Here is a 25,732-nt window from a genome sequence, read left to right as displayed (position 1 = left end):
CCACTTGAATTTGCCTGGAGGACCTGAGTATTTTAATTATATCTGACGTACCTCTTAAGTAATATCTTTTCTCCAAACCCAGCATTTCTTCCATTCTCCATTTTAACTGCTACCTCTATTCTTTAAATGTGAATTGCCATTTATGGAGGAAAGAAGATAAAAAAATCTAGGGCCAGTGGAAGGAACTAAGGTATAATGATCCAGTGTATGCCAGGCAAGGCTAGATATTTGGTATATGCTAGTTGATCCTCATAAAATAGCCTACAAGAGAGAAATTGAGAACTCTGAAAGGTCCACAATTAACAGCTTTTGGCAGAGTTTCATCTTTTCCATTGAAGGAATAATAATTAATTTTCTATCAGGCTGTCAAAGATGTTTAGTCTTTTGGTAACAGTTCACAGCACTAAGACACATCAGACGGTCACATTTGTATGAACTGAAGCCAACTCCAAAGATCATTTAATAATTCAGTAGGGAAAGCTTTTAGTATCATAAGGCAAGGCGGTATAAAACTGGCTATGGATTTGGTACAGGTAGAAATTACAATTATTCAGCATGAGAAAATTTATCATTAAAAGCTGAAAGAAATAAAGAGAGTTCTAATTAGGCAACTGTCAACCTTATCATCTGCCTCATTGCATGCCTCTTGAATAATCTAAGTGTGTATCTATGTTTTCAAAATATAATGACACCCTTCATAAAAAATTTTCAGAATTTGAGTGAAGTAAGCAAGCAAGCATTTTTCAGTTTTGTCTATCAATTAAAGGATATGTTTTATGTATGGCATTTATTCATAGCTATTGTACATTTATTCCCATATATCATATATATGATAAAAATCATGGCTCCTGTTTGCTGTATTTTTTATTTCTGGTTTTTAATATTTATAAGAATGTAACTGGGTTATGAAACTATCTGAATATGCAGTAAGTGACCATAAGTGACCCTCTAAACATTTTATTTTATTATTATTTTTGTCTTTCTGCCTTTTCTAGGGCCAGTCCTGCAGCATATGGAGGTTCCCAGGCTAGGGGTCTAATCAGAGCTATAGCTGCCAGCCTATGCCAGAGCCACAGCAATGCAGGATCCGAGCCACAACTGCAACCTACACCACAGCTCACAGCAACGCTGGATCCTTAACTCACTGAGCAAGGCCAGGGATCAAACCCACAACCTCATGTTTCCTAGTTGGATTCGTTAACCACTAAGCCATGACAGGAACTCCTATTTTATTTTTTAAAGCATTTTAAAGGATGACAATGTGTGGTTGTGGAAGGAACAGAGCCTTTGGGACAAGACTTAGCACTGTGGGTTTCTGGCTCAGGAAGCCTGAGAACTATATCTTTGTAAAAAATTTGCTTAGGGTGTATATTCACAAACTTTCTCTGTCAAAAATCATAATCAGAGTTCCTGTTGTGGCTCATAGGGTTAAGAACCCAACATAATGTCCGTGAGGATGCGGGTTTGATCTCTGGCCTTGCTCAGGGGGTTAAGGATTTGGTGTTGCTGTGGCCATGGTGTAGGTTGCAGCTACAGCCCCAGTTCGACTCCTAGAGTGGAACTTCCATGTGCCTCAGGTGTGGCCATAAAAAGAAAAAAAATCATAAATCAGAAAATAAATGTGGGACAGAGTTCTCCTGGCATTTCCTATTAGGTCAGAGTCGTTTATCATGTAAATAACCATGTACATCTTCATTTTTCCATTGGAATTTCTAAGAATGCATGGCAGGGATTATGCCTATGGGTGGGGAGAAGTTAAGTAGTCAAGAATTTGACCCCTTAGGGGTGGATGTGGTGATAAGCTTTAAGAAATTGTGTGAAATGAATAGTAAACTGTAACAGAAAAGTGGTTTTCATAGTAACCCAATAGGTTCATTGAGGGAGAAGAAGTTAGAGACAGATAAACTAGTGAAGATGGATTTACAATAAGGTTATAGAATGGAATATTCTCATGCACCGTAGTCTTCCAGTCTGTTTTGAGATTTGCAGTAGTCGTCTCTGATGAGGAAACTGGCTTCTTCCAGCATTCATTATTAATTTCATTAACACTCTTGGGATAACCACTTAACTTCAAATGTTAATTTTCACTGTCATCTGGGCAGCAGTTAACTCCTTCTCCCACTGGTTATGCAGGAAGGGAGAACTTATGTGTGTCCTCTCCAACCACGTCTGTGATTGGCTGTGATCTCGAAGACCTTGTGAAGAGATCCATGAAGAAATGTGCAAGACTGTTTTGTGAGCAACCTGTCTTCCCTACAGTTTTCTCATAGCAGTCAGGTTTAAGAAAAGGTAGGCACTAAAACACTGAGCAATGAAGATGGATGACTGCCATTAGGAGCTGAGCTGCTGTTGCTGGACATTATCTAATGTGTGGTTAGCTTGCCTTTATTGAAATAAATCCAGCCAAATAGATTTGCCTGTAATTTAAGGACCCACAGATCCTCTGAGGTCATCCAGCTTCACTCCCAGTTAGAACAGATGAGCAAAGATAGCTCTAGGGGACACTGCTCATGTGTCCAAGGTCTTGCTGGAATCCTGATGTCCTGACACCCGATTCCTTTAGGATTTTCTCCCCATAAGGGGAGAAATTCCTGTGTTCGAATCCAGGCTCACTTACTGCTTAAGCAAATCGCTTCTTTAGGCTTCAGTTTCTCATCAATAATATAGGGGTAATAATAATAATGTATAAGGCATTATTTCACTTGTGTGAGGAGTAAAATGAGTTACTATGTATCTGGCAAATAGTAAACATCATAAAATTGTAGCTGTTCTGATGCTTGTGATTAGCATCTGGTATTAGAAGAAAGAGCATATTGCATTACACATCTCTAGATCATTGGGGGTGATTTTGACCCCAGGGGACATTTGGCCATGTATGGAGACATCGTAGGTTGCCAAAGCTCTGGGTGAGAGGGTCCTTTGGACATCTATTATGTAGAAGCCAGGGATGCTGCTGAGCATCTTATAATGAGCAGGTCAGCCCCCTACAACAAGGAATTATCCAGCCCAAAAGGTCCATAGTGCTGTGGCTGAAAAGCCCTGCTCTAGATTGGAAATATAATCATTTGAATCTAGAATATAAATTAAATTTAATAAGAAAAATGATGGTGCCTTAATAATAATTTTATAAATGGGAGAGAGTTTCCTAGTTTCAACAATACGTCACTGAATGTGGGTTGTCCCCACCTGTGAAGGACTATGTGTAAGATGTACTTACTCATTGCCAAACCCCCTCATTCTGCCCCAGCAATTGGTTGTTATGATTTCAGCAATTTGAAACCATCCATGTTTTTTTTTTTAACCCCAAAGTTGATAAGAATGTATATACATTTTCAGCACTTTATATATTGGTTATTTGCTTGGATTATGGAGTCTTTCCACTCACTATTTTTGATTTTCTGGTGAGTAGGAAAAGAAATCTCATGGTCAGATGTCTTTATAGACAGCGATGTGCTTTTGCAACTGTTGAAGTAGTCGGCTTTCCCATCCATTTAAATTTATTTCAGTAGTGCTTTTGATGTGTTCCTTCTGCCCCTGTATTCCCCCTTTTCTTTTGATGCTATTTTGATGCAGGGGGAGAAATTGTGACCTTGATATACTCTGCAAATATTTTTCACTTATTTTAAAAAATCAAACATCTCACCAAATTAGATGTAATATATCACTGGAACATTTAAAAACTTATAGCCTTCTCAAATGGCAGTTTTCTGCATATGTCTATGTTTATAGAGTTATAATATTGCTTTAAAATTGTGAATAAGCAGGACACTAGAGTGGCTAATAGCCCGACATGGAGAAATAACATTTCTGGCTGCAATGTTGTTACATTTCACTGTGAACGATGTTAACACATAAAGGCCTCTTTAAATATAAATTTTAGCATAAAATTATCTATCAAGAGAGTAATTTTATAAATGTGATACACTGTTAAGAAAGCCCTACATATACACATAGGCATGTGCTCTCTGTCTCACTCTCTCTCTATAGAAGGTACTAGAGACACACAGAGAGAGAAAGGGAATATAAATATGTATACATTTAATTGAATAAGGTTTAAATAAAAATCAATATCTATAGATTTTTTTCCCTCCTTTTCTCTTTCCTATTAGTCAGCTAGTGCTAGAGCAATGCTGTGTAACAAACCATCTCAAACTCACTAGGCTTGCAACGGCAAGCATTTATCTTTAAACTCACAGATCTGCAGGTGACTCTGGTTCAGCTGATTGACACCAGGTTTAGCTGGGAGGCTTAGCTGATCAGCAGGTTTTGTTAGCTCTGCTCCATAGTTAGGTGTCCCAGTGTGCAGTTTGAAGGGGCTTGCTTTTATCTAGTGGGTCACCAGAGCACAAGAGACAAGCCAAACTTCAAATACATTTTATGGCCTTTTGTCACATTATATTCATTAGAGTTCTGTTGACCAAAACAAGACACATGGCCAAGTCCAATGTTAAGGAACTTAAAAAATGTATTTTTTCCATAGTGATAAAGGAACGGGATTGGAATAGATATTTGCTTAAAAATGTCCGACTGTCACAACTTCATCTTATTTCAGATAGAGGTAAGCTGTCCATTTTACCCAGAGTTATGTTCTCTGCCTCCTCCCACCCCCAGAATTGAGGCCAGGTTCCAGAAAATCCAGCCCAGATCTGTACAGCATCATTCAGCTAGACATTCTATTGCACACATCTATGTTTTTCCACACTTATAATGATATGTTAATGTATGCACAGATATGGTTAATTTGAGACAATAATTTAATTATAGACTCCAACATTCCGCAGCATAAACAACTCAACAGGAAAGAAAGACATAAGAATGGCTCAAATTTGGTACCAGAGTGTAATTATGAAATGACATACCAATTAGGAATGCAAATAACTTTTAAGAAAAACAAACATTTTAGGTGTTTCATGTCTTCCCCTAGAGAACATACATTAGCAAACCAGAGAGGAAATAGAATATGCCCAGGATTTGGGGGTCATGGCAAGTCTGTTCCTCTATTTTTCTCTCTTCTGCTCTGTGGAATTATCTCTCTCTGTGTCTCTTGCTCAATCTCTGATTTACTTCCTGAGCTTTACATGGACCAGGGTCCAATCTGCTTGAGAATGTATCAACTTGGCTTCTCCTTGACTTGGACTGTACATGCAGTATGAAATAATGTAACCACAATAGAATGTGGGAGGCAGAATTCTACAAGTGGCTCTTAATAACCCTTTACCCTTGTATAATCCCCTCCTCTTTGAGTGTGTGTAGAATATTTCAGTATGTTGAAATATAATTCCTGGGATTATATTATTACATATCAAAATTCACCTTAAGATCAGGAGTTTATCTATGTGGGTCTACCCTAATCATGTAATTCCTTGAAAGTATAGAATTTTCTCCAATAGGTGGCAGAAGAACAAGCCAGAGAGATTCAAAGCATGAAAAGAATTCAAGAGTTCCCATTGTGGCTCAGCAGTACTGAACCCGACTAGCATCCATGAGGATGTGGGTTTGGTCCCTGGCTCAGCTGAGGGGGTTAAGGGTTCGATGTAGCCATGAGTTGTGGTGTAGGTCACAGACACAGCTGGGATCTGGCATTGCTATGGCTGTGGTGTAGGCTGGAGCCTGTAACTCCAATTCTACCCCTTACCTGGGAACCTCCATGTGCTGGGGGTGCAGCCCTGAAAAGACAAAAAAAAGAAAAAAAGAAAAAAAGAAAAGAAAAAAAAGAGAGAGAATTCAATGTACCATTGACAATTTGAAGATAGAGAAAGTTACACGAGCAGAAATGCGGGACAGTCTCTAGGAGAAAAGGGCAGCCTGAGGAGAGACAGACAAGCAGCCAAAAGATGGGGACCTCAGACATTCAACCACAAGAAACTGGATCCTGCCAATAACTAGAATGAACTTGATTCACATTAGTCCCTAGAACTCCCAGAAAAGAGCCCAGCCAGCTGATACTTGGATTCCAGCCTTCTGAGAGCCAGAGCAGAAAACCCAGTCAAGCCTGCCCAGACTTCTGACCTGCAGAACCGTGAAATACTAGATGGACAATGCTATCAGTTGCTAGGGTTTGGGTAATTTATTATGCAGTGATATAAAGTAAATAGATGTCTCAAAACCTGTGTGTGTGTGTGTGTGTGTGTGTGTGTGTGTGTGCATTTCTCAGAAGGCTGATTCATTCCGTGGTACCCTCTTCATATGTCACATTAGTTTCTGACAAATCAATGACATAAACTATGCTAGATCTCTAGTTTTGAATTGGCTTTGGAGTTGACTTAGGCCATTTAATCTTACTATCATACAGAAGTAGATTTATGTTGGTGAGGTCTGGAATTTTATGACACCTTTTTAAGAAAGATTATGATTAAAATTGATAACTGTTTAAATTATAAAAATATTTATTGAGGGTGAGAAACTAGAAATTTCAAAATGATAAATTTTAGAAAGCTGGCAAGTTGCATAAATATGAAAAAGTTAAAACTAACAATTTTAAATATATTGGCTGCATTATGCACCTATGTAATATTTGTACCTATTCTGGCTTGAACAGTTTGATGGTTTTGCAATCTTCTTATAGACAGACTAGAAAGATAATTCAGACTTAGAGTTGATAGCTATTTTTTATTATAATTAAGGAAAGTTTCCTCTCACTTAATAGCTCATTATCTGCAATGTTATGTAAATGTTTAGGATTATTGTCAGATAGGAAACTATCTTTACTTTTCTTTCATGAGTGGTAACTTTTTTTGATTTTTTGAAATTTAGTGTGCATTAGTCTTAAGTCATCATTGAGTTGACAGTATTCATTATCAGTTTATCAGTTTATCATTGAGGCTCTCATTTCTATAGTAAGAGTTTATTTTCATCAACATCAGTGTTTTGTGTCACTTCAACATGAAATTGAAATCTTTTTTCCAACATAATTATTTGATCTGTCATTTATTCCTCTTCACTGCTTGGATTATCAATCCAAGAGTCTAATCATTATTTAGTTAAAACAGATCTGTTCTATGAATGATTACTCTTTTGGTATAATTTTAGGGTTTTCTTTTTTTTCTTTCTTTTTTGGTGTTGTGGCAATATGCTTCTTCATGTCACCATAATTTCACTTTCCAGGTTTAGCACTTTTGTTTTACATTGTATTATTTTTCATCTAAATTTCTCTCATGTTTAATGTCATTTAAAATAGCAATAAAGGTAATTTCTTATACATCCTAAGCAGAAGTCCATATTTTCTTATTCTGATATTGAAATGTGATGCAACATGTCTTCCAATAGTAATTAAAATGGCATATTTGGAATTTATCAAGTTTTTTTTTTTTTTGTCTTTTTGCCATTTCTTGGGCCACTCCCGCAGCATATGGAGGTTCCCAGGCTAAGGGTCCAATCGGAGCTGTAGCCACTGGCCTACACCAGAGCCACAGCATCGCGGGATCCGAGCTGCGTCTGCAACCTACACCACAGCTCACGGCAACGCCAGATCCTTAACCCACTGAGCAAGGCCAGGGATCGAACCCACAACCTCATGGTTCCTAGTCAGATTTGTTAACCACTGAGCCACGACGGGAACTCCAAGAATTTCTCAAGTTTTTGAATATTTTACGAGCTGGTTTTTATTTGAGGTTTTCCTGGATATATGTCTCTGATGCCTAAAATATCTTTGACCTCAAGTTGCAGGACTTGAACAGCTTTGTAAGGAGCTGTTCATTCTCTATCCATATACTGTCATGGTCGGGGACTACCTGAGATATTCATGGGTCATCTTCGGGTCACCTTTGGGTCATGACACCAGGTGAGTTCTCATATTTGATGGTGGTCACATCTGTAGAAGCCATTTGTACCTGAGGATAGCCATTCATAACTTCATTGTACATAAAAATGGGTTATGAACCACATAAATAAACCTAAGCTATCCCTTAACTGGATTCTTAAATTCTAAAGTCTGGGATACATGAGAGAAAGTGTGTCATAGAAAAAGAAAAGTTGGAGTGGAAAGGGAGAGCAGCGCTAATAATTAATTGCAGTTAAACTATCCTGCTTCCTATATATGATGGAAATATATGACTTGTGAATGGATTGGTAGGAACCCTGGATGGAAATAATGTGCAAGAGTGGCTCATGAAGCCTGAGCTTCATTGGTCCATTGTAAATAGGACCCTGCAGGTAGGTGGAGCATGTGCACGTTTTTTTTTCCCATAATAACCCTTTCCTCCTCTCACCACCACCCTCCATACAGTCAGGTTATAAGTAGAACCTGAGCACCAGACTGAACCCAAGAAATAGAACAGACAGTCCCTCTGGGAAAGGAAAGACTAGGAACAAAAGAGAGAAAAGATTATCAGCACAGGGACTCAAATTAGAAAAGACTATGGAGTTCCCATTGTGGCTCGGTGGGTAAAGGACCCAACATAGTCTCTGTGAGGATGCAGGATAAATCCCTGGCCTCTCTCAGTGGGCTAAAGATCTAGCAGCTGCAAGCTGTGGTATGGGTCACAGATGTGGCCCGGATCTGGTTTTGCTCTGGCTGTAGCATAGACTGGCAGCTGTAGCCCTAGCCTGGAAACTTCCATATGCTACAGATGCTCCTCTAAAAAGAAAAATAAAAAACAAAACACACAAAAAAAACAAGACTAAACTAGTTTTTCTTTCTATAATGTTTGAGCCTTTAATAAGCTAGTAAGAATTGTGAAATCTATGAGTCAAAATACAAAATCAGTTCTCATTATTTGTGGCAGTTATGTTCTATAAGATTGCTGTGAATGCTGAATTAGCAACTATGTTCATGTTCCTAGAGAAAATACGGGGTTGGGTGCCTGTGAGCCTTGTATTCTGTGTATTTCTGTTTAAAGGAACTTCTTTAATATAAGTTGACCCTTGAACAACATAGGAATTAAGGGCATTGAACTCCACACGGTCAAAAATCCTTGTGTAATGTATAGTTGCCCCCCTATATACATGGTTTCTCCTCATCTATGGTTCTACATGTGGGATTCAACCAATCCCAGATCAGGTAGTTCTGTAGTATTTATTATTGAAACATTTGCATATAAATGGACCTACATAGTTTAAACCTGTGTTGTTCAAGGATCAGCTGCATATTGTTGACTCATTAACGTTGAACTCTCAGGCAATAGTGCTATACCTCATACTTCAGTGAAGCTTATCTAACGTACTGTTTTATCTGGAAGGCACATTGCTTTCTTGTGCTGAGTTTGCTAGACAGCACTTCAGTGCTGTGCATGGGATTATTTTAAATAGCAAAATCAGCACCAAAATGGCAAAATGTGATAAACATGGCCCAAAACCTACTGTGAAAAGGACACTTGTTTACAGTTTGAGAGGTGAAACAGGAAGGCAGAATGTCACCTTGCTCCATGTCAGCTAGGAACATACACATCAGAATAGGAATGTGACAAATTTTTTGGTGCTCTCACAGGCACAGATATGTCAGTGACCATACAGCATCCTAACTAACAATTTGGGAAATGGAGATAAATTTTAGCAAATGTTCCCATTTCCACATACCAAAACTGTGAATAATGAGAACCAACGGTATAACTTAATTGCATTTATGTATTCACTTAATCATTTGCTCAACCACTCAATGAGTATTTATTGGGTGCCTCCCATGTGTTAGGCATGGTCCAGGTCCTGGGACTCAGTAGTTCATCCTCGCCTTCATAAAATGGACAATTTAATATGGATTAGAAGAGGCGTTACTTAAAATCCTCTCCCATTCTATTGACAATATGCCTTTTGAACCTACATGCAAATCATTTTATACTTGGAAGCTTGGTGGTTCTAGAATATAAAAACATTTCCCTGATAACTTGGAGAAGAGTTATCACTCTAAGCTAAGCTTGCCCCTATGGGCAGAGCTATTCAATGCTCTTCAGTATTAGATGGTTTTACCTTAGATCAGTGTTATCCAAATCTGTCTCTTTCCATCAGAGATGCTAATCAGTATTAGATACATTTAAAAAAAAAGGAAAAACAAAACAGAATGTTTGACTAAATTAGTTTTGGAAACTCTGAGTTTGTTTACTTTAAGGCAGGGCTTTCCAAAACTTTTAAATCTGCTGAACATGATGAATTTCCTGGAGAGTGACAGAGCACGTGGTTTCTAAAATTCATTTGATCACCAAAATTTTTCGATGGGGGAGAGGGGTCAAATGTGCAAAACCAGGCCCTTAAGACTTTGACACCCAAGATTTTACTGAGCACTCTCTGGGAGAGGCAGATCTGTGGCTGTCATCCAGTTACTGTGCAGGCACCTCTCTTGTATCCTGTTCTGGAACCCACTACATCCAGGGTCTCCAAGTTTACTTCTTTTCTCTGTGTTCCAAGCTTCTCTTGATGACTAACGCCTTGTTTATGTTGTGTTTATATCAAAAGGGCCTTGATTTCTAGAGGGAACTTCTGGTGGATGCTGCAGCTTCTTCGCATCAGTTTAGACTTCCCATTATCTGTAATGAAGGAACAGCCTCTCTTTTGCATATACTCACCTGATGTACGCCTTCATGTTGAGGCCTCAAAGCTTATAATTTTAGTGGTAGCTCATTGTTGGAAAACTGCTGCTTAAGGCTGTGTACCTGTGAGGTTGTCTATTTTTGTTATTAAAGGCCATCATGTGGCAATGTGATTTTGACTATAAAATGTAAGACTTCTTATCTCATTTAGCCATGTGCCTGTTCTATAAAAGTGGGGGAAAAAAAAGATTCCTCTCGTGATAACATGTGCCCTAGGATTTGTGCAAAAATATATTTGGGGAAGCCATGTGGTTTAGTGGAAAGAGCATTACATTTTCAAATCTGAAGACCTAATTAAGTTTAAGGCCCAGCATCTCTATTTGTTATAATAGTGTATAGTCAATACACAAATTATTGGAATTTTGTGCATCTCAATTTTGTCATATGTAAATTGGCAAAATGGCCAATAGGATTCATAAAAAGCATGAAGACAAGTGTCTAGTACAATATCTGAAACAGAATAGGTGCTCAATGAGTGTTAGCTCAAGTCGGACATTAATATTTCAGTGGTCTTTCCATTTTTTATAACATCTCATGTAAATCTATAAACAAATTCATGGAGCATGATACACAGTTTTTAAAAAATTCCTAATTTACAACACCAAGGAAAGCAATATTAAGAACTTTAAGAACCTCTGAAATTCACTCATTTTTGTGGCCCCTTCCTTCCTTCCCGCCCTCACTCCCTCTTTCTCTTTACCTCTTTATCTAATACAGCTCTCTTCCCTCCCTTCCTCCCTTGCATTCACTAATCGGAGCATTTTCTACTGATTCTTTTAATTTAAGAAGAACTAAATTTTGTAAAGACTGCCTTTTAAAAGATGGTCCTCCTTAATGCTCTTTCCACTAAACCACATGGCTTCCCCAAATATATTTTTACACAGTTTGAAAAATGACACTTTAGCTGACATGATGGAGGAGGATGGAACTGGAAAGCATGGGGGGCCACTGCATTTACACAAGTCCAATTACTGTTTTTATGCATTGGATGGATTAAAAAAGCTATTTGTTTTGCAATGTGTATCGTCGTTTTATGATAATGGTTTTCTGGTTTGGGTCCTGCCACATCCACACGAGGCATGCACTGGCCGTGCAGAAGCTTGAGTGACAGTGTGCGGAGCTCAGGTACTGGGAACAAGGCTTGATAAAACCAGCGATATGTTAACATATGCTCCGTGTGAAGCATGTATTTATACCTTGTGCCATTTTATTATACTGCAGCAAAAACACAAGTACAAGGCATAACATAGTGGAAAGAGAAGGGAATACTAGGAACTCCACTGTGTAAGCAGCAGGTTGTGAGCTGAGGACTGGTGAGGAAAAGAAATAATGATCTGTGGCTCTTCAGAAGAGAAATAATAGGCTAGAGCTAAAAAGAAGTGGAACTCATCAACCTTCCTCCTCTAGCCCTGCAGGCATGGCTGTGGGTTTCAGAAGCCAGGCTCAGATTCGCACTAGTCCACACTTTCAACACTGAGCATGTGGTGTCTTGCACATGGCCATAGGTGGATATTTATGGATGACATTTTTATTTCCTAGGGCTGCTGTAGCAAGTACCACAAACTGGGTCTTAAAACAGTAGAAATGTATTATCTCACAATTCTGGAGGACAGAAATCCAAAATCAAACTGTCAGCAGGGCCATGCTGCCTTTGAAGTCTCTAGGGAAAAATCTTGCCTCGCCTCTTCCAGTTTCTGGTGCGGGACAGCAATCCTTGTCATTCTTTGGCTTATAAATGCAACTCTCCAATCTCTGCCTCTGTCTTCTCATGGCTTTCTTTTCTATGTTTCTGTGTTCCTGTGTCCAAATTCCCCTCTTTCTATAAGGACTCTAGTCTTACTAGATATAAAGCTCATATTAATTTAGCATCTTAATTACATCTCTAAAGACCCTATTGCCAAATAAGTTCACATTGATAGATTTGTGGTGGATATGACATTTTCAGACAATGCTATTCAACCCAGTATTAGATAGTTTTACTTTAGGTTTTTGGGTTTGTTTTGTTTTTGTTTTTTGTTTTTTGTTTTTTGTTTTTTGTTTTTTTTTGTCTTTTTGTCTTTTCTAGGGCCACACCTGTGGCATATGGAGGTTCCCAGGCTAGAGGTGCAATCAGAGCTGTAGCCGCCGGCCTATGCCAGAGCCACAGCAACACAGGATCCGAGCTGTGTCTGCGACCCACACCACAGGTCACAGCAATGCCAGATCCTCAACCCAATGAGCGAGGCCAGAAATCGAACCCGCAGCCTCATGGTTACTAGTCGTGTTCATTAACCACTGAGCCACAACAGGAACTCCCTACTTTAGTTTTTAAATGTAGGGTTAATGAGGGTACTTCTCAAATATATGCAGAAAGTAAGCAGGGATTTCAGAAAAATAAAGTCTAGAATTCCTACAAATAAAAAGATATCTGTGCTCTATTTCTTCCAGCTATCCAAGATCATGGTGCTTTACAGAAAGGAGGGATTGGCAAAAATTACAGGCAAATGTGATCTGTATAAAATCCAGCAGTGATGGTTTAGCACGTTCTGAGGAAAAGAGAACTGTGATTTGAGATTGTAGATGCTGGATCTTAGCTGGAAGAAACCCCAGCATAGTGAAAAGGGGCGTTCTAGTTTTCATGGCTCATTGAAAATATACCTTGAAAGTGTGTTACTTTATCTTCACACATAAAGTTCCTAAGAATGAAATCTTCTAAGTAGACTTGTCTACTAATTGAAAAACACCGTGACCAAATATCATTTTAGACTCAAGAATATTCAAAAGTATTCAGATTACTTTATAGTAGATTCCATTTCACAGATTGAGATATACTATAAATTACTAGTTAATTTTTGGTTTTATAACCTATCTACTAATTGAAGCTCGGTCAGCCTGAGGGCTCCTTGAAAGCAAAACCTAATCATTTTTGTCATTGTAGCAGCAACTGCTCTTTTCTTCTTGGGATAAGTAATTGACACATTTGAATGGAATGAACTAGAATAGAATGGAGAGGAATATAAAGGAATAGAGTGGGAATGGAACGGAATGGAGAGGGATGAAATGGATGAAATGTGAAATGGAATGGAGTAAGCAGAATGCATTGTTTTGGATCCACCAGAGTTTGACCTGGGTCCACTCTGGATGAATTGATGGTGTCCTGACTCAGGGCCATAAAGATGAGGACCTGACTCTGCTTACGGTACTTCACTCAACTTCTGCCCTCATTAGTGACACTGCCTAGAGTACGGCACCATCTCCTGCTGGTCCTGGGTTGTCTCTGATGATGGGAAGAAGTTCAGTTGGGTCCCTGGTTCTCCTGGTCAGGAGATGTGCTCCGGGATGATATGTCCTACAGGCAGGCAGTTAGAAGTCACTTCAATAGCCAGAATGCTTTATAAAGCACAATAACCACCGAAAATGAAAAGGGAACCTGCAGGTACTGATGCTGCCATTCTATACCTATCTCCCACTATTCCTTAAAAAGGCACCATAATGTAGTTGTCCAGAGTATGGACTTAAGGTCAGAACATCTGGTTTTTAATATAGACTCTACCAACCATACTGTGAACTTGGGCAAGTTATTAAAGTTCGTTCAACCTTTACATCCTCCCCTGAAAATGGGGATCACAGCACCTACATCAAAAAGTTGTTCAAATTAAAGGAAAATAAAAGCTATATAAAATCCTTCACAAAATCCCTTTTCATGATAAATGCTATATTTATGTTAGTAATTATTTAAAGGATAAGATACTGAGATGATATTCCAATGCACTTTAGTGATTCTAAAGACAACATGAGAATTCCTTTTAAAGTACAAAAGCACAAGCAATCTGTCTTTATGGAAATATTTAGAGCTAACTTTCAATACATGATTACTGTAAACATAGAACCATGCTAAGTGTTTTATATGCATTTAGTCATTAGTTTTCATAGTTTCCAGTGGAGTATTGTTGTCATTTTATAGATGAGGACACTAAGGCACAGAGATGATAAGTAACTTACCTAGATTCACATATTTATTGAGTAGCAATATTGTAATTCAGACTCAGCAGTTTAGACACAAAGATCATATTCAACTACTATTCTTTTCAACTGTTACCATCACTTAAGGAGCTTTAGGCTTTTTCGGTTTTCATGAAGCTTTCTACCAGAGTCATTTATCTTATGCCTTATATCTCCACTTTCATGACCTACTAAAGCTCAATGGCTACCCAGAGCATTTATTTTACTATGAATCTTTTTCTTGTTAACTTCCCAAAGCTTAGTGAAAATGGTTCCAGTTTTCACTTCCTTTACATCACTTTTTTGTCTGTCCAATCTCAATTTCTTAATAAGTAGGTTTTATAGGATTCACTGAGAAGGAATAAATGAAACACCTAGCTAACATAGTATCTATAACAAATGAGACACTTATTAAAATGTTTTTCTGCTTTCTCCTTATTGTCCATCCCTACTAAACGCCAATCAATTTCAGTAAATTTAAAATCAACAGGGCTATTCTCCAAAAAGTCATTATTGATCAAGATATCTTCCCAGTGGATGTTAAATCTGTACTTAAATATAACAAATGAAAATATTTTAAAACGGGATAGGGAGACCAAGCCAGTTAGTAGGCAAGACAAGCTATTGGTTCTGAAGCACATATTGATGCACCCTGAATTTACCTTTTACTTTTATGCCTTCAAAATCAGTTAATCTATCAAGCAAAAGAGCAGTTTGCTTTTAATTTAATAAAAGAGGAAGGCTCTAAATAGCAAATAGGCTGAAGTCAGTAGTGCCGTCTTTAGTCAGCCCACCTGGTGCATTGGGACAGGCATAATCTTGGGAGTCAGACATATTGGAGTGGAGTTGGGATCTTAGGTCTCACTCATGCTTCTCTGAGACTTTGCTCCTTATTCACCTGTGCTAACTTCAGTTCGTCAGAAAGGGGAGAAGGGAGGCTTGAAGGACAGGATAGGGTGACTGATATTTCCTGGTTTGCTTGGATCTTTTCTGCTTTTACCGCTGAAAGTCCTACATCCCAGGAAACCCCTCAGTTCCAAACAGTGAATGTTGATTGCCCTGCAAAACCGTTGTGAAGATTTAGTGAGATGACAACGTAAAATGCCTGTAAACTGGGCTTTGAAGGAATTGTGAGTATTATGTTAATGATGTTGGTCATAGAAACCTTCTGTTTTAAGTTAGGTTCCATAGAATCAAGTGTAGATGCCGATGGCTTGTTGTAAGTTTGCTCAGGTGAACATGAAGGAATGAGGAGATAGAGTAGGACAGGGCTGAAGGTGTCATTTGGCTGGAGTTCAGCCTCGGCCTGATTCTATGGAAAATTCTGACTTGTATATGGCACCACAGAGTTGTCTTGCTTTGGGATAAGAGGGCGGCCTTTGTATGCTGCATCATTCAGCCATTGGCCACAGGGCCACTCCAGTTGGATATTTCTGACCAAAGGCAATTCTTGGAAAAGGACACAGCTGTGGACCAGCCTGTGAAGGAGTCTGAGCATGTGTCACCATTGTCTTCAGCAATTGCTCTGGAGTTTCTCTAAAGAACATTCTAGCTGTCAGTTTAAATGAAGGAGCCCATAGTCATAGTAGGCCACTACTTCATGGCTTCTGTTTTGATACTTAGATGTCCAGCTTTCTCCCTGATTTATAGAACTTTAAACATGAATGATTAGTCATCTAAAAAATGATACTGCAAAAACTTTATCAAAAGTCCAGGCTGTTCAACTTGTCCAAAAGAATTTGGGCAAGGAACACAAAGGAAACACACACACACACAAACACACACACATGAACACACACATGAACACACACACAGAGGGTAAAGAGCAAAGAGAACAAAGAAGGGCTTTATTAAGGCAAAAACAAAGGACACACTCAGCAAAGAGTGTAGGTGTCCTCGCAAATGAGGGGTATGCCAAAGTTTTTTTTCATATATTTTTAATCTTATTTTTATCCCTTTGAATGGGTGGGGTCTTTTTAATTAGGGGTGGGATATTCATTGAGGGGAGGGTTGAGGTGTGGCCTGGATTGCATCAGGTTGCATCAGTTTCTGGTCCTAAGTACTTTCCTCCTGAAGTTACTGTGCATATGTGGCTTAAATTTCCTCTTACTAGTTGAGCCCTGCACTTGGAAGTTCATACAGGGTCATCAGCATTGTGCATGCTCCACCATTTTCATGGTCAGAGTTTCTTACTCAGATGCTACAAAGTTTCTGTTTTAGATGCCATTCCACCATGGGTCATGGCCTCAGTAAGTGCAGAACAAGGAGGTAGCTTTGCCTTCTGCCTAATGCCTGTACATGAGGAGGCTGTCCTTGGACCCAGCCCTGTCTTTCCTGCCTCATAAAAGGGATTTTAAACTCCTTTGGAAGAAAGTACTATATGGTTATAAATATTATTGTTGGTTCTGGCTGGCAGGTGTAGAGGAAAATTATTTTCTTTATCTTTAATTGGTTAACTTTCAATGGGACATCGAACAATCTTGAGACACAAATTAGAAAAGGAATGAGAGCTGATTTTTAAATCTTGGATAATGTAATCTTGTAGACTCCTGTAATGTAAAACAAATGTCAAGGTTAAGTAGAATGCATCTTCTCCAGAGATCCATATAAATTAGAAAATGTTTCAATTAGTCAGCAGGCTTAACATTGCTGATTGCCCATCAGCAACTGGGAAAAGGAGAGACAAAAACACTTAAAAACAAAGGGCTAAATGAGCTCGTTAGCAAGTTGATACACAGAGATTGATTTTAACCTTCTTGGGTTTAGAGATTTTCCAAAAAGGAAGTTATATAAATTACTAAAATAAACTTTCAGGAGAGAACACATCTACTGACTTGTGAGAACAGAGTGTTGCTGATGTATGTGATGCTCAGTTTATATTTCTAATATTTCCTTCCTTCTTCTATGCTTCCCAATTTCATCTTTCATCTTTGGCGTGCACAAAAACAAAAAACAAAAACAAAAAGAGTGCATTAATTTTGAAATAACTTTTTTTAGTAAAATAGTATTTTATTTTATTATAATAGAAATGTGTGAACTTTAAAAATGGGAAAACTAATATCACTAAAAATGTGAACTTCACCACAAAATGAGAGCATTGTGTGCATGAGTTAATTTTTAAAGTGCAGTTGCCAAAAAAAATAATCTAGCATTTTGGTACTCACAGCAAAGACATTTTTGTTCCTGGTCTTATGTAAAATTTAATGATCTATAAATAGCCTACACAATAAGTCCCTAGTAGCTTTTAAGACATTTATAAAGGGATGAGAGATCTCATATTCTACATGCCCTTCTCCCATGCATTAATTCATTTTAATATCAATAATTTTACCAAATTGTCACCAAAATTGTTGCTAATATATTTTTTCATTTTTAAAAATTTTATTGAAATATAGTTGATTTACAGTGTTGTGTTAACTTCTGCTGTACAATAAAGTGATTCAGTTATGCATATAGGCATATCCATTCTTTTTCAGATTCTTTTCCCATGTAGGATATGGAAATTTGAGAATATTGAGCAGAGTTCTCTGTGCTGTTCAGCAGGTCCCCACTGGCTATCTAGTCCATGTACAATAGCATTCATATACCAATCCCAAACCCCCAATCTATCCCTCCCCCTCACCTTTCCCTTTTGGTAGCCATAAATTTGTTTTCAAAGTCTGAGTTGTTTCTGTTTTGTATATAAAAGTTCATTTTTATTATTATTTTAGGTTCCACATATAAATGATACTATTTTATATTTGTCTTTCTCTCTCTGACTTCACTTAGTATGATAATCTCTATGTGCACCCAGGTAGCTTAAATGGCATTATTTCATTTTTATGGCTGAGTAATATTCCATTGTATATATGTACCACATTTTTATCCATCCCTCTGTTGCTAATATCTTAAATTATTGCATTGTTATACTATATACTATACTCATTAAGACTGTAGTTCCCTAAACCTCAACATTGAGATATCATAATATATAAAGAAAAATATTTAAAAAATAGGGAGCCTTGTCTTTTACCTCATAACACCTGGGATCAGGCATCATGGATCAGTGGTAAACCAACCTGAGTAGCATCCATGAGGATGAAGGTTCAATCCCTGGCCTCACTCACTGGGTTAAGGTTGATGTAAGCTGTGGTGTAGGTCACAGATGTGCCTGGTATTCTGCATTGCTGTGGCTCTGGTGTAGGCCAGCAGCTACAGCTCCAATTGGACCCCTAGCCTGGGAACCTCCATATACTGTGGGTGCAGTCCTAAAAAGACAAAAAAAATTTAAAGAATAACAACTTTTAAAAGAATTACTAGCCAATGGTGATTTGTAAATAAAATACTTTACATAATAATGCAGTCGTTTTTGTGACATCGTTTACTCTCAATTTCAGGTTTGTGTAGGACTCAGACCTGCACATAGGGTGTATGGTCTCAGAGCCCAAGGTGCGTTATGCATTTTAGCAGATTATTTTAAACCAAAAAATATTTGTATAAATATTTTCAACTACAGTGAGAAAAATGATGTCATCTGAATACTCTTTGAGGTATCTTAGTGCCTCATCCAAACTGAGTCTTAGAGAGGATGAGGAACTTAGCCCTTGCCACAGACAATTCTATCTGTATGAAAAACAAAGAAGGTAGTGACACCTCATTTTGGCATTGGGAGGATTAAATGAGCTTGGCTGTAGACACTGCACTGCACAGTTCCTGATATCTAGGAAGTGATCAATACATGCCAGTTATTAATTATTGCATAGTGGAATGATGCCTAAAAGAAAAGCCTTTAGAGTTTCCTGAAAATTGTGAGTTGTGAATTAAGCAAAAGCTCCATCATCTCTGCTCGCTGAACATGATCAAAGTGTAATTTTCTAGAACATGCGATGATGCATTTAATGTCTAGAAAGACCAGACATCCTCAGATGCACAAAACAATAACAGCCTTGTCTTTTATCTCATAACACCTGGGATCAGGCATCAGAGACCATAATGTTGATGTCAATGCTTCTCTAGACAATTGTTTCCAACTCTTCTCACTCAGAGCCCTGCAAAGGAATCTAAGGATTTACTACTTCCTAGGGTAACATGAGAAAGTGTAACAAGCCTGGACGGAGATCTGAGAATATTTCACTGTAATAAACCTTCTTCAAGAGACTAAGAAAATGAAAAGACCAGGATTCCTATAAAAGTATACAGCTCATTCCATTAGTTCTGGCTTGCAATTACCGCTCTCATCTCAAAACTGAGTTCTCTCAGTTATGGTGATACATTTCTTAGTTTCTGAACTCTTCTTAACTTTAGGAAGTGTGCTTGAACCACTCTCTCCAGCTTGGAGATATTCTTGCTGCTCTATGTCCCATTTTTGGGTGACCTGTGGACACAGGAGTTCTAAGGAGTTTTAGTGTATTTTGCACCCTTTCCTCCTCCACTGTGTTTGTCTAGGTTTCATCATTTATCTTCCCATTCCAAGACTGATTATGACCACAACCTAATCCATTTGTCTAGAATAAGGGCCAGCAATCAATGATTGTGGGCCTCTGATTTTTTCATTCTGTCCCAGCCTCTTTGATTTTCATCCATACAAGGTCCAAATAGTTGCTGCACTGTACCTTCCTTCCAACTCTAGGCAGAAGGGGGTGAACAAAAGCCATTTGGAAAAAGGATCAAAACTGATGAAAATATAGCATCATTTTTGCACAAATCCATGGCAGAGTCTACTTCTCATTGATCAGAGTAGCACAACATGTTCACTTACAAGGGCAGCTGGAACACACATGTAGTGTAGCTCACATCTTAGCCATATTCCCAAAAATTGAGGTTTGGTTTCTATGGAGGAAAGCAAAAAATGAGTTCAGGGTAGTCAACAAAGACTGTATAATCATTCCAAAAATATATTTTATTTGAGACGCAGATGAATTTTTAAACAAAGACCTGGAGAAATGCAGAGCTGATGGCTTAATCTAAAGGACCACTGATCTGGGATCGGTAAGAGCAATGACCTGGAATATTTGGAGACAGCAGAGAGTGCCATTTAATTAAGTGCTTTCATTAATCATTTTTAAAATTAATCCTTAGTACTTGATGATAATGTATTAAAATTAAGTGCTGATTAGGACTGACCTCAGAATTTTCTTCAGGAAGTTAAAAAAAAAAAAAGTTATTCTTTAGGCAATGTTTTGGCCTCTATTGATGGAACTTGTTCTTAGGCAGATAACTTCATGGAGCAGCAAACATAAATAGAAGCAGGAAATGGCTGGACCCTGAGGTATGGGGTAAATGCAATGTATCCTCACTAATTTTGACTAATTGGAGATCAATGCAGGTTGATTTTGAGACGTCTGGCAATATTTAATGGCATTTTCCTGAATTCACATTTTATAAGTACACAAATTTGGTCATAAAAGCTGGTAGAGGAGAAATTTACAAAGCATTGTGAATGATTTCTATTTTGTCCATTATAAATTTCCTCTAAAATTGATATGTAAAAGTAACAATCTTTTTTTTTGGTCTTTTTAGGGCTACACTGGAGGCATATGGAAGTTCCCAGCCTAGGAGTGGAATTGGAGTTGTAGCTGCCAGCCTGCCAGCCTACACCACAGCCACAGCAATAAGGGATCTGAGCTGCGTCTGCGACCTACACCACAGCACATGGCAACACTGGATCCTTAACCCACTGAGCAAGGCCAGGAATTGAACCTGCATTTTCATGGATACTTTTCCAGTTTGTTACTGCCGAACCACAAAGGGAACTCCACATTTTCGATAACCTACTATATGGCAGTTACTGTGGTAGCCTCTTTATATCCATCATGTATTTCACATTCATAATAATTCCGTGAGATTTGTTTTATCTCAATTTTGCCAGTTTAAAAACAACATTATAGGGTCACCCTACTAGAACGATCAGGAATAGGATGTGAAAAAAATTCTCTGCTGCCCAAGTTCACACCTCCTCTATTAGGCTACACCACCTCCTATGAGCTGATGTGTAATATTCGCCAAGGAGTCCATGACTCCACATTGTGGGAAGCACTGATTCTTTTGTCTTTATCTTCTTTCTTTCTTTTTTTTTTTTTTTGTTACTATTACACCAGGTGAGGATATGAAGATACATAAGAATAAGTAGGAGACAGTCTTATAAAATTCTTTTCATTTTTGTATTGGTTTTTAGCATACTCAGTATATCACCTTACACATGTTTATCATTACCTTGGGAAGTATCTATTCATTTACTACCATTGACAGAAACTTTACTTGGAAAGAAACTGCAGCCTAGGCATTTTCTGTATACCACAACCTTCTAAAGAGTGGCATCCTAATTAATGAGGTTGAAAATGCTGTAAACCAAATTCTGTCCTCTGCAGTATGCAAATGATGCAGGCGAGGCATAAAGCAACATCATCCTGTCCCTTGAAAATACGTTTAAAAGAACCCCTTTGTGATTTGTTGGGGGTTCTATCCAACAAGAAAAAAGCATGTCTCCAAGTTGCACAATCATTTTGTTGAAATTCATCTGACAGTAGAAAAGTGAGTTGCTAACATTCCGTAGGCATTTTGGAGTCCTCTGTGCATCCTTTAGCAGCATTTATTCGACAATTGTTAATGTTTGTTTGTAGAAAATCCATAGAGTTGAAAATCAGGCTGGAAGTTAAGTCTCTGTAAATATGACCTCCACTATGCCATAATATGAGCCCTAGATTTCATAGAAGTCTTATTCATATTTCTGTTCCATGTGGCATGATACTTGGTATAATAGGAGATTCATAACCATTAAAAGGAACTGAAATTATATGTCTAATCAAGTAAAGGCACATAGCTTCAATTTCTTTATACACAGATGCTTATTTATATATCTGTTTCCATACACTCATATTTCTATCCATGTATCCACCCATCCAAGAAATATGCCAATAATATTTTTCTGATTAATTTCTTGATTTAGTAATATGAAAATGGCTTTTTCTTTGTAGCAATATCATTTATAAGCTTAATATTTAATTTTTAAATCAATAACAACCCTTTCCTGATTACTTAATGAATGTAAAGATTAGACAGGAAATAATTACTGCTGATTTACTAAAGCATGTCACAATAACTTGAAGACTGAATTGCTAGTAATTAATTTCAATTGTATATAGTTTCCCTCACTTAAGAAGCAAAGAATTATGTTCTTTGATTCCTTGCTATACTTCTAAATCCCTGATTTAGGGCAACTACATGCTTTTCAAAATAATAATTATTATTCCAGTTATAATATGAACACTGTTGTATTCTTATTGTTTAAAGGAAAAAAAAAGAATGGCCTTATAAGTCCTGCAGAGTGAGTGCTTCTATATAATGACTATCTAGGATATTAGCTATTTTGTGAAGAATCATTTTTTAATTTTTATAGGGATTTGGGATGTGGTTGGATATTTTTACTGAAATTAAAAATGTAAACCTCTCTATTCTTCCTTCACATTTGAGCTCATATGTAGTAGAACATGCATATTTTACTTAGCCAGTATCTAAGATAATATTGTACATAATGTGAGAACTCAAAAGTTAATTCATCATGTATTCATGGACTAGCTATAAAGTGTCCAACTATTACCAGGGATTTAAAAGAATCCAGAGCTAAAGTTAGGGCTTCTGACGCCCAGAATCTTTCCATATCATTGGGAAAACAAGATACACTAAACAAATGAATATAATGGCTGTTTTTCTATATATTTTGTAAGATTTACATGCAGTTATAAAATTAGGCAGAGAAGTCTCTTTTATTTTTATTTTTTTTGGTGTTAAATTATTCCTTCTTTTAGTAAGTATTTCTTTGTTGATATTCTCTTTGCTAGTTATTTGTCAAATGGGGCATGAAAATCCTCAAAATGAGAAGGAAAAAATTATATCTGATCATTTCAAGTTGGATTGCTACTGGCTATATTGGAAAATGGTCTTGCAGAGGACAAGGGCACATGACTAACTTAGTAAAGTGCCTTTACTGCACATAGTATATTGATGAATTCATGGTTGCTTAGTTTGGTTAAGACAGAAGTCATTTATGGGTTCAACAAGTATGTACTGACTTTGTTTTGTGTTAGGCACTGCATGGTACCAAAGAATCCATGGTCAGGCACAACAGCAACATTTTTGTTTTCATAGAGCTTACACTCTGATGTAGAGACAGTAAGTAGTTCAAAACATAAGTGACAGAAAATTATGAGATGCTACGAGAGAGAATAACAGGGGGGTTACTTAGAAAATTTCTTTGAAAAGATGATATTTAAAATAAAACCCAAGGGAGTTCCTGCCATGGTCTACTGGGTTAAGTATCCATTGACTGTAGCAGCTTGGATCGCTGCAGAGATCCAAGTTGGATCTCTTGCTCAGCGCAGTGAGTTGAAGGATCTGCCGTTGCTGCAGCTGTGGTATAGGTTGCAGCTATGACTCAGGGTCAGTCCCAGGCTGGGAACTTCCATATGCCTTGGGTATGCCCATTAAAAAAAAAAAAAAAAAAAAAAAAAAAAAAAACAAGAAAAGAGAAAGTGTTAAATATGTGAGGATGGAAAGACAGAGGAATAGCAGGTATAAAAGCCAAAAATTGAGAACTTAGTGTGTTCACAGAATTGGAATAAGTGAAAAAATTTTAGTGGCTGTGGCATTAAGTCAGACAAAGTTTGAAAAAAGGTGCAACGTGTATTTTATTGTCTTGTGAACATTTTGGGGAAGGGGGGGTCTCCAAAGGGTTATCAATATGTAGAACCTTATCCCTACCTGGATCTACAAAATGATAAATGCTGGAGTAAACATGAAGCTAAACCATCCACTGAGGGTGGGAGCCAAATGGGCCCATGTCTGGGACACAGAAAGATGGGTTCTACTAACCTAAGAAGGACTGGACCAAGGCAGACTTCGCTGAAGGGTGGGTGAGAAGAGGACCAAGCACAGAAAGAACATGCCAACTCATTCTCCCCTTGCTCACCGTCAGCTGAGTCTCACACTTTCTCAAGGATGGTGCGAATTAAGGAGCAGGGAAGGATCTGACTCATACCAAACCTGAGCCCTGCCCAGGAAAGGAACATTAACACTGGCAATGAAATGTGGCAGAAATATGCAATGTGGATGTGTCTAAATCCTCTTTACGGCTTTAAGGGTCCAATCAATATATGCCGTTAAAGTAGTAGAGTTGACCCTTGGACAATGCAGGTCACCAACATTCCCACAGTCAAAAATCTGAGTGTAACTTATTGTTGACCCTCCATATCTGTGGTTCCTCCATATCCTGACAGATTGTGTGGTATTATTTACTATTGAAAAAAATCTGCATATAAATGGACTTATGCAGTTCAAACTAGTGCTGCTCAAGGGTCAACTGAACTTCAGGGGCTCTATATCATTGTGTCAGAAAGAGAAAGATCATGAATATTATTTAGAATTAAATCATATCAAATCACCATTATCAATGCGATTTTGTATTTCATCTAGCATTTGACAGTGGGAAGAGTAAAAACGGTAAAAAAAAAACCAAAAAAAAAAACCCTAATTATTATCAAATTAGTCACCTCTAGCAACAGAGGCATTGACACATTGGGGGGAAAAAAAGACAACAGAAGTAATAAAAAGCAAAATATATTTTATTATTTGCTAAGCAATGTTCCAGGCACTTTACAATGCGCTTAATAACCTAATGAAGTAAGAGGATTTTTTTCATCCCCACTTTGGAGATGAAGATCTCAAACATTAGAAGATTTGAGAGTTTAGTCTAAGGTCAAACAGGTAATTACTAGAAGAAGGTAGGATGTGGTTTTAACCCCTCTGCTATAGATGAATAGGGTGGACGGGGAGAATTTAAGGACTAGTTTGCATTTTCTTTACCTTATTTTTTGTTTCGCTGCTTCAGGTAAAAAGAACTAGTCATAACAAGAATATTCTGTGGCAGGTGAAAATGTAGTTTGCTTTATTCCTAATTGCTTAAAAACATTGTATCATAACAGTATTCACTGGGAAAACATTTATAAAAAGGTTTAAAAATGCAATGCCTACTGTTATTTTCTTCCTGGTGTTTCTGAAGGGTTAAATGTGACTCCTTAGTCAATTTGCCTGGGGCATGGTAATATGTAGACAGAAGTAAAATATCCTAATGCATATTATATTAAAATAGTCTTTTATTTTGCAATCACCTGTCAACTCATTTGCCTCTATTAATGCAGCTTTAACGATGACAGACACAGGTTGAAGTAATTAGTGTTTAAAATGTCTCTCAAAATTGTGCT

The 25,732-nt window shown here is 37.7% G+C and overlaps 1 protein-coding gene and 1 long non-coding RNA gene across 3 annotated transcripts in view; one reads left to right on the top strand and one right to left on the bottom strand.

The window, feature by feature from the left end:
• KCNIP4 (potassium voltage-gated channel interacting protein 4) overlaps positions 1-25,732 on the top strand; it is a 1,134,443-nt gene that overhangs the window by 394,665 nt on the left and 714,046 nt on the right. The window lies entirely within an intron of this gene.
• LOC110261970 overlaps positions 16,963-25,732 on the bottom strand; it is a 147,830-nt gene continuing 139,060 nt past the window's right edge. The window contains exons 2-3 of the long non-coding RNA XR_002346375.1: positions 20,236-20,306; positions 16,963-17,047 (exon numbers count right to left, since the gene is read on the bottom strand). This is a non-coding gene — a long non-coding RNA (uncharacterized LOC110261970). The remainder of the gene's footprint in view (positions 17,048-20,235; positions 20,307-25,732) is intronic.

The sequence above is a fragment of the Sus scrofa genome, chromosome 8 (genome assembly GCF_000003025.6).
Source record: "Sus scrofa isolate TJ Tabasco breed Duroc chromosome 8, Sscrofa11.1, whole genome shotgun sequence".
NCBI lineage: Eukaryota > Metazoa > Chordata > Mammalia > Artiodactyla > Suidae > Sus > Sus scrofa.
Note: the sequence above shows the minus strand (reverse complement) of the source record. Positions and strands in the feature narration are given on the sequence as shown.